Raw genomic sequence first — 11,339 nt, forward strand, 5'->3', positions numbered from 1 at the left:
GAGAGAGAGAGAGGAAAACATATTGTTTTTGCTCTGTTTCTTCTTCTTCTTCAAACCAATAACCTGAAACAGACGTCTGTCACCATGGTAACTAGTGTTGGGTTACGTCATATTGCAATTTTATAGCATGTGGATTTAGAATCCTGTCTGACCACATATATGAATGTATTTGAGTGAGAATTAACAGTCTGAGAGCAGACCATATGCGAAGGCAAACATTATGTATTTGCTTGGCAAATGTTACCTTTCTAGTTATATTTATATCTTATAAAACGTTTGCTACAAACGTTTATGACTATCCCAGCAACGGAAATCCCTATCATCATTATAAGTTTGGAAAATGCTAGTACTGCATTAGCTAGAACATGATATATGTGGCCACTTTGCTACGTTAGAAACATACCAGATCGTTCCATAATGCCCAGAATAGTGTATTTATTTGTACATAAAAAACCCTCCCCAAGGCAAACCTTCTACGTTTGGTTCATTCTTGAATAAAACCAACATTATACGTGGATGTCTGCAGCAATATCTATGAGACAAGCTGCCATTATGTCTTTTACATGACTTACGGCAGATCTCAATATGTTCTAACGATTATACCTTTCTAAATCCTCTGGTGGTACTTTGTGTATGGGGAAGTTGGAAAGAACATTCAATGACAGATTGTGGTTGTACTTTGGGCCTATCTTGGCATTGATTATAATGCACAGGCGAACATAAATGTCAGATGTCTGCCGCATTTTCATCTGTAAAGTCTTTTTAGGGGGCTTTATAACGATATTTCTAGTCCCAGCTCTCGTCTGTGCAAATAAAACATTATTGGTTGGTGGCTTGTGTCGTGCTATGGCTAAATTGGGTACAATAGAGACCCTTGATGAATATAGGGAAAATACACCGAGTTATTCTGTGACATAAACTGGGACCATCATACTCCAGAACAAATGACAAAGCAATAATTCATATTCTTTCTTTGATGCCAAAGAAGCCAAAGAGAAGTGAAGACACCACTTAAATCCACTGCACTTAAAGATAAAAAAGGTCTTGACTCGTAGGCAATTATATATGTCCTTGTACTATGCTAATCTAAGAATATGTAAAGGGAATTGAAGAAGAAGAGTATAGCACGTGATCTGAATACTGTTTCGAAGTGTGGTTGTAGTTATATGTCACCAAAATTGAAACTTAAAAGCGCAACCAGCAATGACATTTTTTGCATCCTCCCAGGTATACAGAGCGTATGAAAGCATCGAGGTGTTTCATATATGTCCCTGAAGCATTGCCGACAGAAAGGGATCCGTCGATAACCAACCTGCCTCCCAGACTTTTATCGACAGATCTAACGGTAGGGCCAATATTTTCTAACCTTTCGGTCGGAGCAAAGTAAATATAGACGGCCAAATTTCCTGGGGGATTCGGCTTGACTTTGTATTGATATTTTAGGAAGTTCTTTATTGTAGTGATCATTGTTATCGTCCAGATGGAAAAGTGGTGACTCAATCAGTATCTGTGCCATTTTTGCTTGTCCGATGTCGTATGCACTTTCTCTGCGTAGATCCCCGTTTGTTATCGTCATGATTTTGGTTACCTCCGTGAAAATGTGAAAATGGAGGTATTTTTTGGGGTGTGCCTGCCTGTGTGTCTGTCTGTGTCTCTGGATAGAGTGTGGTAAGCATAAGTTATGAAGATCTGGATGGACTATGACGATATTTGATATTTTGAAAAGTCAAGGCTGATTTTGGTCCTCCTGGTGACCTTCTTTGGTTCTGCAGCAGAACTTTCGTATTTTTTGATTCTAGACATGTTTTTTGTTTGGTAGCGGCGAACTTGCTATGATTACCAAAACTTTTACACAAGACTCAGTTCAACGATATGAAAATTGGCAAGTCAGCGAGCAATACGTTCGCATTAAAACTAGCAAATCGTCGTAAAAGTGTAAAAGTGTCGGAAACACAGGCGTTAGTTTTACAAGCATCGTTAAGCACACCTATCATTTAGCTCAACGCCAAAACTTTACGGCGCTTGCCAACAAAAGCACCCATAAACTACCCGAGTCTCATTCTGGTTGGAGACAAGGGCAATCGTGCATGTAAAAGGAAGGTGACAAATAGTTATAAGTAGAATTCAATTGGAAGAAAGGCGCACTGAACTGCATTGTTTAGGGGTCATTCCGCTAGCTTTAATGCCTTCACTGAATTGTGTTTAACAAGCATGACGAAATGGTCACCAGAAGAGGTTGTTTATGACCAAACCAACGACCCAAATGATGTTAATTCTCTGAAAGGCCCTTTTTTGTTATGGGCCGTTTTAAAGGCACCCAGTGCAATTTCAAGGCGTCAAAAACAAGAAATATTCTGGATGAGGGAATATGTCAGATATTCTTATTCACTTCCATTTCATAATTGAAACGTTGTAGATAGACTCAAACCAGGAGTCCCTTTGTTTTTGGGGTACTGCCCATAGATAGCTATAACGAGCCTATTTTCCGCATACCACACAAATGTTTCCTTACAGATATCAGTATGCTAGGATTGAGTCAACATTCTACATTAAAAGAATGACCACAAAATTGACTGAAAAGGTAGATTTGCTGAAGGTAGAAATATTTGCAAGGAGAAAGGAATAAATGTTATCAAATCAAAGGTTATTTTTTGAGGGGGGAGGGTCAAAATTCACTCACAGAATCTCCCCTACAAAAATAAACAAACAAAAGCAAAAACTGTCATATTCTCATAGCACGTTCTGTTTCATCATTATTAATAGTTTACATAAAGCTGATCTGATACTAGACCAGCATTCGCAGAATGTGACCAGAATCTATACCACACAACCGGCAGTGAAAAAAAAGCAAAAAATATGTTTAGTCTCCGAACATGTGCATACTTAGCAAGTGAAAGATTAAAACAAAGCCCATGGTGATGCTTGAATCGATTGATGAATAGGAGATCGATGACATAGAAAGTCAGGCGTAAGCCAGACACTTGTATGAGGGCCTCAGACGTACCATTCACCTTTCAGAGCAACGCCTGAGTTACGACGTGCACTACACGTGTTGTTATTCGGGGTAACAACAAATCATCATTAACCAGAAACGTTTATAACCGTGGACTGGCTTTGGGATGCTTTTTACGACTGTTGTAATCCTGCCTTGTCAGATACCACGTGATGACAATATTTCACCATAGAGGCAGTAAACTCAGTACAGCTTAAAGTTTGTAAGTTGGAGAGGGTGTGTGCTAGTTACTGTACATGTGTATCTATCTGTTTTTATTTATTTACTCTCTTTCTAAATATATGCCCCCTCTCCCAGCTCCCTCTCCCTCCCTCTCTCTCTCCCTCTCTCTCCCTCTCCCTCCCTCTCTCTCTCCCTCTCCCTCCCTCTCTCTCCCTCTCCCCTCTATCTATATCTATCTATCTATCTATCTATCTATCTATCTATCTATCTATCTATCTATCTATCTATCTATCTATATATACATCTTTCTCTCTCTCTCTCTCTCTCTCTATATATATATAATATATATAATGTAAATCTAGTATATGATAGTAGACATTGGTGAAATAGGCAAAATAATTTGCCTTGCAAAGATGTTTTAAGCAACAGAAAGACTGTGGTACAGACAAGCCCATTGCCATTACATATAAGAGACGTGACCAAATGAATTTTAGGGCCGACTCAGGTCATGTTATCGGCAAAACGGTGTCAACAATGACCGGTCCTGACCTTTAACCCCGAGGTCACAGGAGGACATCTGTTCTATTGGACTAAAGGGCCGATGGGAAATAGAGAAACCCGGGGCACGAGAGGTCGGGACCAACGGCCTTTAAAATGTGGGACTTTTAAAACAGAACAAATATGGGCGTGTACCCTCAATTATTATCAATGCACAAGAGGACTATGTGTCGATTGCCCGATTCTGAAATATTCAGATTCTGAAATATTCAGCATTCTGAAATATTCCCTAAATTTTTGCGCCAAATTTGAAACGTTGTAATTGCAACAAATCTTGTATGGTTGCATTTCCAATTTTCAACATATCTATATGCAATTATCTAACACTTCTGACATTTTTAGGCTAAAACAGCCCACATGAGAATGACCCAGGTTTCTTGTAAACAAACATGACTGACAGCTAGCTGTGTTTCCTGCTTTTAAACACAATCGTAAGGCACATTCTCTTCACCTACTCATTTGCCATGGAGTAGGGTTGATTCAACTTAGGCCACACCGACTTAATTTTATGGATGCCATCCGCGCGCGCATTGATTTTTATTTCCGACTGTCCTACAAAAAAATCACGTCCTCCGAGGCTCTGGCCTGGCTCTAGGCCCGGGTAGTCCATGGTAGTTAGCGACAGTACGGAGCCGGTGGTAACTCTGGAGGATGGCACCCAGGCTGCCAAAGCTCCAGGACTCAAGAACAGTGCTGATTCATAAATTCAGCATCGAGCCAGCATGTGCCGGCTTGTCGTATATGTACTCCCGCAAATTCACAATACCAGCTTTGTATTCCTGTGGATTAGTAGCATTTTTATTTTTGGCCGGAATTTTTTTTTACTCGCCCGCGCGCACTAGTTCGGGGGTCTTCAGAGGATGTCATCCATAAAATTAAGGCGGTGTGGCCTTACTTGACAAAATGACCAGAAAAGTGACTTTTTGTATCTTCGTAATGTTGCATAATGCAGCTTTAAGATAAAAATCAATTGATGAATGTCTGTATTAGTTATAACCAATGCATCAACAGGACACTCCATGATCCACTTAATGCTTTCTAATGGGTTTCGCCGGATGCTCAAAGCGCGGGTAACCTACTTCACGACACTTGCTGTTGTTGAAACAAATTAGCACACAGAATGTGGAGCACCTGCTAAATCCCTCTATTCCAATCCCTTTATCAAGTTGTATCCTGTAGAGAAGACCAGTGTTTTAAGTGCTTGGAAGTGATGGATGTCCAGATTACCAGTCATTAATACTGTAATAGCATTTATTTCTTCTAACTGTGCTGGTAGGGCGCGGTTGTATTTCTAGTGGGACGTACGTCGTACGAATTTTATGTCGTGCGACTCCCAAGTAGGCTTCGACTGAACCAAGGTACTGCCGAGAATGCTTTAAGGGTAGCATTTTCAGTGGCAATGCTTTAAGACAGCATTTTTTTTGTGGCAATGCCTTAAGACAGCATTTTCTGTGGCTGTGCGTAAGACAGCATTTTCGAATTTGTGAGGCAATGCTTTTATAGACAGCATATATATTTTCTGCGGTAATGCTTTTAGACAGCATTTTTTTGTGGCAATGCTTTTAGACAACATTTTCTGTGCCAGTGCTTTATGATAGCATTTTTTGCGGCAAGACAGCTATCGTTTGTCTAAGTCTATCTCTCTATCTATATATCTATCTTTCCATCTATCTATATCTATCTACCTATCTATCTCTATCTCTCTATCTTTCTATCTTTCTATCGATCTCTCTATCTATCTATCCATCTATCTATCTATCTATCTATCTATCTATCTATCTGTCTATCTATCTATCTATCTATCGCTCTTTCCTCTGTCGTGTTCTATTGTTTATTGGACACACAGTTGTTTCGCCATAGGTACGGAATGGTCCCACTGGAGTTCTATTTCCGCCATTAACAACCAATAGTCGTTCTGTACTTTGTCTTTTTAGATCAATTTGACAATTTTGCCATTCAAGGTCTCCCGCCCAATTACAGCATACTGCTAGTGCCTACCAATTATAAAGCCCAAGGGCAAAGGCAATTGCTCTCTTATCAAAGACCAACTTGTAGGAAAATTATTCCTCTCGATTGGGCACTTTGGGGCCATGTAAAATTAATCATTTTGTGAATGCAGGCGATACATAAATGGCTATAGCTTAATTGAGGAAGTCTTTTGCTTTCTTAAGTGCTATTTTGTTTATAGATTTTCTATATCTTAAGCGCAAGCGGTGCGGTTGTCGTAGTTCGTGGTACGATTTTGATGTCGTGACATTTCCAAGCAGCCTGTTACAGATCCAACCACAGATAAAAATCTAAGACCTTTTCGGCTGAATTTTGTACGACGCCCGTATAGAATACTGTCAGTTTGTCATGAAAATTGATCTGTTGGTAGTAATCATAGTCAAATGTTGAATTTTATTCTCCAGCCATCACTTAACAGAGACGGTGGACGATATAAACTTCCTTGCCCTTTTGATCAATTGCTGACGTTACGTAACCGTAAAGTCTCGTGTGAATAAGGTCACGTGTCTGTAACTCTCGCGAGATTACGTTTTGAAATGTTTTTCCATCCCAAAACCCTTTAAGCGTTACCAGTCTAAAGTGAACCAAAAAAAAAGAAAAATCGGAAAAAATGTTGTCCAAAATTAGGTAATTGTGTAGTCAACCCCTGGTGGTAATTACAGCAAGATAGTAGGTAATATATGAAGCAAAATATGATAAAAGAAAGGAGTTGGACAATGATCCATTAGGCTTTTAACATCTTTCCCCCCACCAATGATTATGGACTTAAGTATAGTTTTCAGGCTCAAAGGCCCATAGGACGATCGAAGCATGATGAGTACTTTGTACATATTATATAGTATAGATTGATCACTTTTGAAAGCGATCCCTATTTTGGACATTAGTCAACGGCATAGATGCTCAAAAGCGTTGGAGGCAACTGAAAGCTCAAGGATTACAAACAATCTATAACTGATTCAAATTATATCGAGCGAGTTTTGTATATAACTACTGCTACTTCGCATAATGCGATTAGATCTTAACAGTTTTATTACAGTTTTACTACGAAAATCAGCCTTGCAGCATGAGGTACATTTACAACAAGCTAAATTGCACCAAGGGCATAACATAGTATGTGGAAAAACGTCAACTTACATACAGAAAAAAAAACTAAAGCATCGCAATACACAATGCCTAACTATGGGCGCAAAGTAACAAGGACGTCCTCAAACACTATTAATGGGCAAAGGTCACTATTGCTCGCCTGCCCAGAAGGCCCAGTCTGAGACCCCTTTAGTGAGTGCAGCCAAACCAACTGAAAATAGCCTTTTTCTTGGTATGTGTGGATAAATGCTGGCATTTTCCAGCTCGAGGGGTATTTGTTTTTCTATGTTGTTGAAAAACTTGCTCATAGACTTGTTTTAGCTGCCTGGTAGAGCTCTAAAAGCAATGCCATTGTTTTGTTTTTTTGTGGTGTACAGGGGGGTCTGAGGTCATGATCTCAGTGTTTCCATGGATCGTACTTATTTTCGCTGGTCAAAATGTGAAACGTTTGGACTAAAAGGTCAATTTGGAAGTTGGACTACCCTGTCAATATGAGTTTGCAATAGTTGAACACTCAAGTAGGTGATTTTTGACAGCTCAGTTCTAGTATGTTTACAATATATTCCAATGGGGGCTGGAAATAGTGTCCTGTCCCCTACTGGATAGAGTTTTGTACAGGCATATGGCCGGATGGAGAAAATAGCGTTTGAATCTTTGTGTACGGTGAGTGTGAGTCCTTGAATTTTCAACTTTTCTTTGTCGTCATTGCTATTCAAATACCAATACTGCTCTAATTGGTTTGCTCTGCCGTTATAAACTGTAAATCATTCAAGATAAATTACGTTACCAAATGTATATTATAACACTATGAAAAATTGCTAAGATCGCACAACAATACTTAGTGAGCAATTTACGTAAATGACCACCTTTGATGATGGATTTACAGATACTGGCATTAGTTGCCTGATTGGTGAAGACCTCTTTAAAGTTAATTCCCCACAAAGAGCAGCACGATAATAGTCTTTACCAGATTTAAGTGTGTTTAGGGACTCGTAAAGGCTGATTGATGTTTGTAAGCACCGCTCTCCTGTGGCTAAAACTGATGAGATAAAGAGCATACTTTAAATCCTCTGTTTGAGGTAAATCTCATTTGTGTTAAGATTCTATATAAAATCCATTTTTTGAACTGCTATATATGAAACTGAATAATTCATATCAGTTCAATTCATAATTCGAAGGTAGAGAAGTAGAGTAAGAAGAGATATATTTATCTCCATTTTACATTTTTTATCAAAAACGTACGTATAGCCATATTTGCTCGTGCTTTTACACTTACAACTAGTAATATATAATTATAATAGGACCGTACAAACATAAACCGTAGCGTTTTTTTTATTCAACATATATGAAACAAAGACAGATTGGCGCAGCACTCAAGTAACACTACTTATATTAACTGCGCCACTTAACATATAAATATATCTACACAAACAAAGGACAAACAAAATAACATTAACAACAATGATGACCATGGCATAGATGATGAAAACGACTGGTGTGCACCAACTCCCCCACCCCCAAGTACGAATTAAAAACCGTAGCGTTGGGTGGCGTAGTGGTAGAGCGTTCGACTATGGAACGGCGAGACCCGGGTTCGATCCCGGGACAAGTCTGGACATGCGCCCCGACGGTGTGCCATTGGGAAAGCACTTTACACGACTTTCCTCACTCCACCATGGTGTGAATGGGTACCTAACTTCGTTTGGGGAAAGTCGTATTGAGGTTATGTTGTGGCAGCCACATAGACCCTTGCAACAGTTCCACAAAAATGTATGGAGCAAATATGTTATATGTATCATGTGTATATTATGTGATTTTAAACTCTACATCCATTCAGTGCTATAAAAGGCTGCGATTGCACGGGTAATGTTTGACCAATAAACCATCTTTTATTATTTCTTATTATAAATGTATGTAGAAATACATGAAATATATTACGATGGAGGTTAGACATCCAGGTAATACCATACTCCAAAAGGCAATTACTCAACTTTCCAAAATCATATCCAGTTGCTTGAGTAACTGCTTATTGTTAAATAACAGTAAAAATTAACAGTGAAAATTCTTCAGTGACTGTATTTTGTAAGGTAAATTCACGTGCCTCCAAATTTTCGGTGTCGACTGTACACCTTGTTCACGGAGTCACCGATTGAAGAATTTTCTACTAACTGTTAATTCTACGCGACTGATGAACCACTTCAAAAATATTGTTACTTAAGATATGGACATCGTCATATTCACTCTGCGAGGTTTGATGACTGTTTGAAAAAAAAACGGTGGACGACATAGCATCGTGAAACGTGGTGCTTTATATCCGTAGACAGTCTGGCCACCCACTGCAGCATGATGATTTACTATCTTACACAACGGACAATTTGTCAAAAATGACCTAGTTTCATAGAATATAAATCAACACGCCAATCAGATATGCGTTTACTTCACATCAAAACTGGTAACCTAGATAAGAACTAACCGAAAAAAACTCCGTAGTACTGATTTCAAGTGCAATTTATGTTATTTTATTTTATTTTTTATTTTATTTTTTTTTTTTCACATGGATTTTTGAGCATTAGATAGGAAGCACTTGTTGTGCTTATGTGAATCCGTGGCTCATAAAACATAATACAAATGTAAACATGAAGATGACATAAAATATAACATAAACATAAAAATGAAAGTGGCTGGCGCACCAATACCTATAGCGTTAATGAGATTGGTCAAATCTTCCGGAGTGAAGAATATAGTTGAACACAATATCAAAGATACGGCAGTTAGTAGAGTATGGGAGGGAGGGGCTACCTGTAAGAAGTAAAGTGCATAATGTGGCATCATTTGCGTTGAGTGGGTGGGAAGGGAGTATGTTTTCAAGATGAAGGCAAGATATGGATAACAACATTTTGGTCCTTTCAGTATTGTAAAATTTGCAGTGCAATAAATAGTGATCTGTTGTCTCATTATGCAATTTACAGGACTACGTGCAGGAGATTATAAAAAACTTTTTTTAAAGAAAATCAATCACGTTAATGTACGTGAATTATAACTGTCGCAATAAACGCGTGCCTGTAATTTCTGGTCTGAAATACAACTTTTATTTTTGTTGGATGAGAGCCAGTTTGTGTAGGTGGGGCATGAGTCATTTTGATTTCATAGCGTCGTTCAGAAAATTAACGTAATTTACGTCATCCATCACAAGAGTGAAGGAAAGAAGAGAGATAAAGACAAAATGATGATGATAGTGGCTGAGAGTGAGGGAGTGAAGTAGGTAGCTAGTTAAAGGGTATTATGTAACATTTTTGCACCAAAAATATTGAAATCATTGATTAAACTAGAAAGCTAACATTTGCGAAGCAAATGCATAATGTTTACATTTGCATATGGTCTGTTCTGTTAATTCTTACTCAAACACACACACACGAACACACACACACACACACACACACACACACACACACACATATATATATATATATATATTGTGACAGGAGTCTAAATCCCCCTGTTATAAAATTAGTTACAATGGTGACAGACCTCTGGTTCAGGTCATTGACCTTATTTGTTTGGAGAAGGAGGAGGATGAAGAAACTTTCGGTAAACATAATAATTCTGTATGTGATTTTAAGTTACTTCTACTTTTCAACATATTTGCACAATATTTCACATTTCTAACATTTATGCTGGGCAACAAAGCAGCTCACACGAGGCGCTCTCATTTTGTGTCACCACCACAAAATACCAGAATGTAAACAAACATGGCTGACAGCTGTGTTTCCAGCTTTGAACACACTCCCAAGGTGTAAACACTGTAATATTTTGGCATCTGCACATCCTGAATGACATTTATTTGCGATATAGGGTTGACCCAACTTACTTTGTAAAGAAAATGACCAGAAAATTGACTTTTTGTATCACCCTAATGTTACATAATGCACCTGTAAGTCAGTAATTCACTATTTAATTAAATTAAAACTAAACTGTCTAAAAGCAATGTCAGCGCATGCCGTCATTGTATTGCCTGCTGAGTTGGGCTTGTTTACCTGCCTTAGCTCCCCATTATCTTTCATTTGCACACAGCATGCATCGTTTGAAGCATGTATTTGTACACGAACAATGTCTGGAATTTAATGGAAACGAAGAGATGCAAAAAGCATGAAAGATATGGAAGAAGGTGAGTGAATAAAGATGAGGAGAAGGTGGTTTTGATAAATTCTGATAATCAAAACTTTGACACGTGTAACTGGAGAAGTACATTGAATCTTCTGAGCCTCTATTGTGATGCAAATGCATGCTTTTAGGCACACGTAGTAAGTGCATCAGTTAGTGGATAATGTGATATGTAATTGAACACGGAATTATGGATAATTGAGGTCCATAGAAATGAATTATGGCTGATATTACTGCTCTAATAATGAAATTCATATCTAACTAGAAAGGTAACATTTGCAAAGCGAACACATATGGTCTGCTATGTTAATTCTTACTCATATCTATCTATATCTTTCTATCTCTCTCTCTCTCT

At 38.4% G+C, this 11,339-nt stretch overlaps 1 protein-coding gene across 6 annotated transcripts in view; it reads left to right on the forward strand.

Annotated features, from left to right (window-relative positions):
• The window catches only part of LOC109476290 (sodium channel protein 1 brain-like), a 123,826-nt gene that overhangs the window by 10,426 nt on the left and 102,061 nt on the right, over nt 1-11,339 (forward strand). Inside the window, exon 2 of one of the 6 annotated variants that reach the window (XM_019777198.1) lies at nt 1,228-1,345. The exons of the other annotated variants lie outside the window; for them this stretch is intronic. The gene's annotated coding sequence lies outside the window, so the exon portion shown is untranslated. The remainder of the gene's footprint in view (nt 1-1,227; nt 1,346-11,339) is intronic. 6 annotated transcript variants of the gene reach the window in all.

Source organism: Branchiostoma belcheri, unplaced genomic scaffold (genome assembly GCF_001625305.1).
Source record: "Branchiostoma belcheri isolate BF01 breed outbred unplaced genomic scaffold, Haploidv18h27 scaffold37, whole genome shotgun sequence".
NCBI classification, from domain to species: Eukaryota; Metazoa; Chordata; class Leptocardii; order Amphioxiformes; family Branchiostomatidae; genus Branchiostoma; species Branchiostoma belcheri.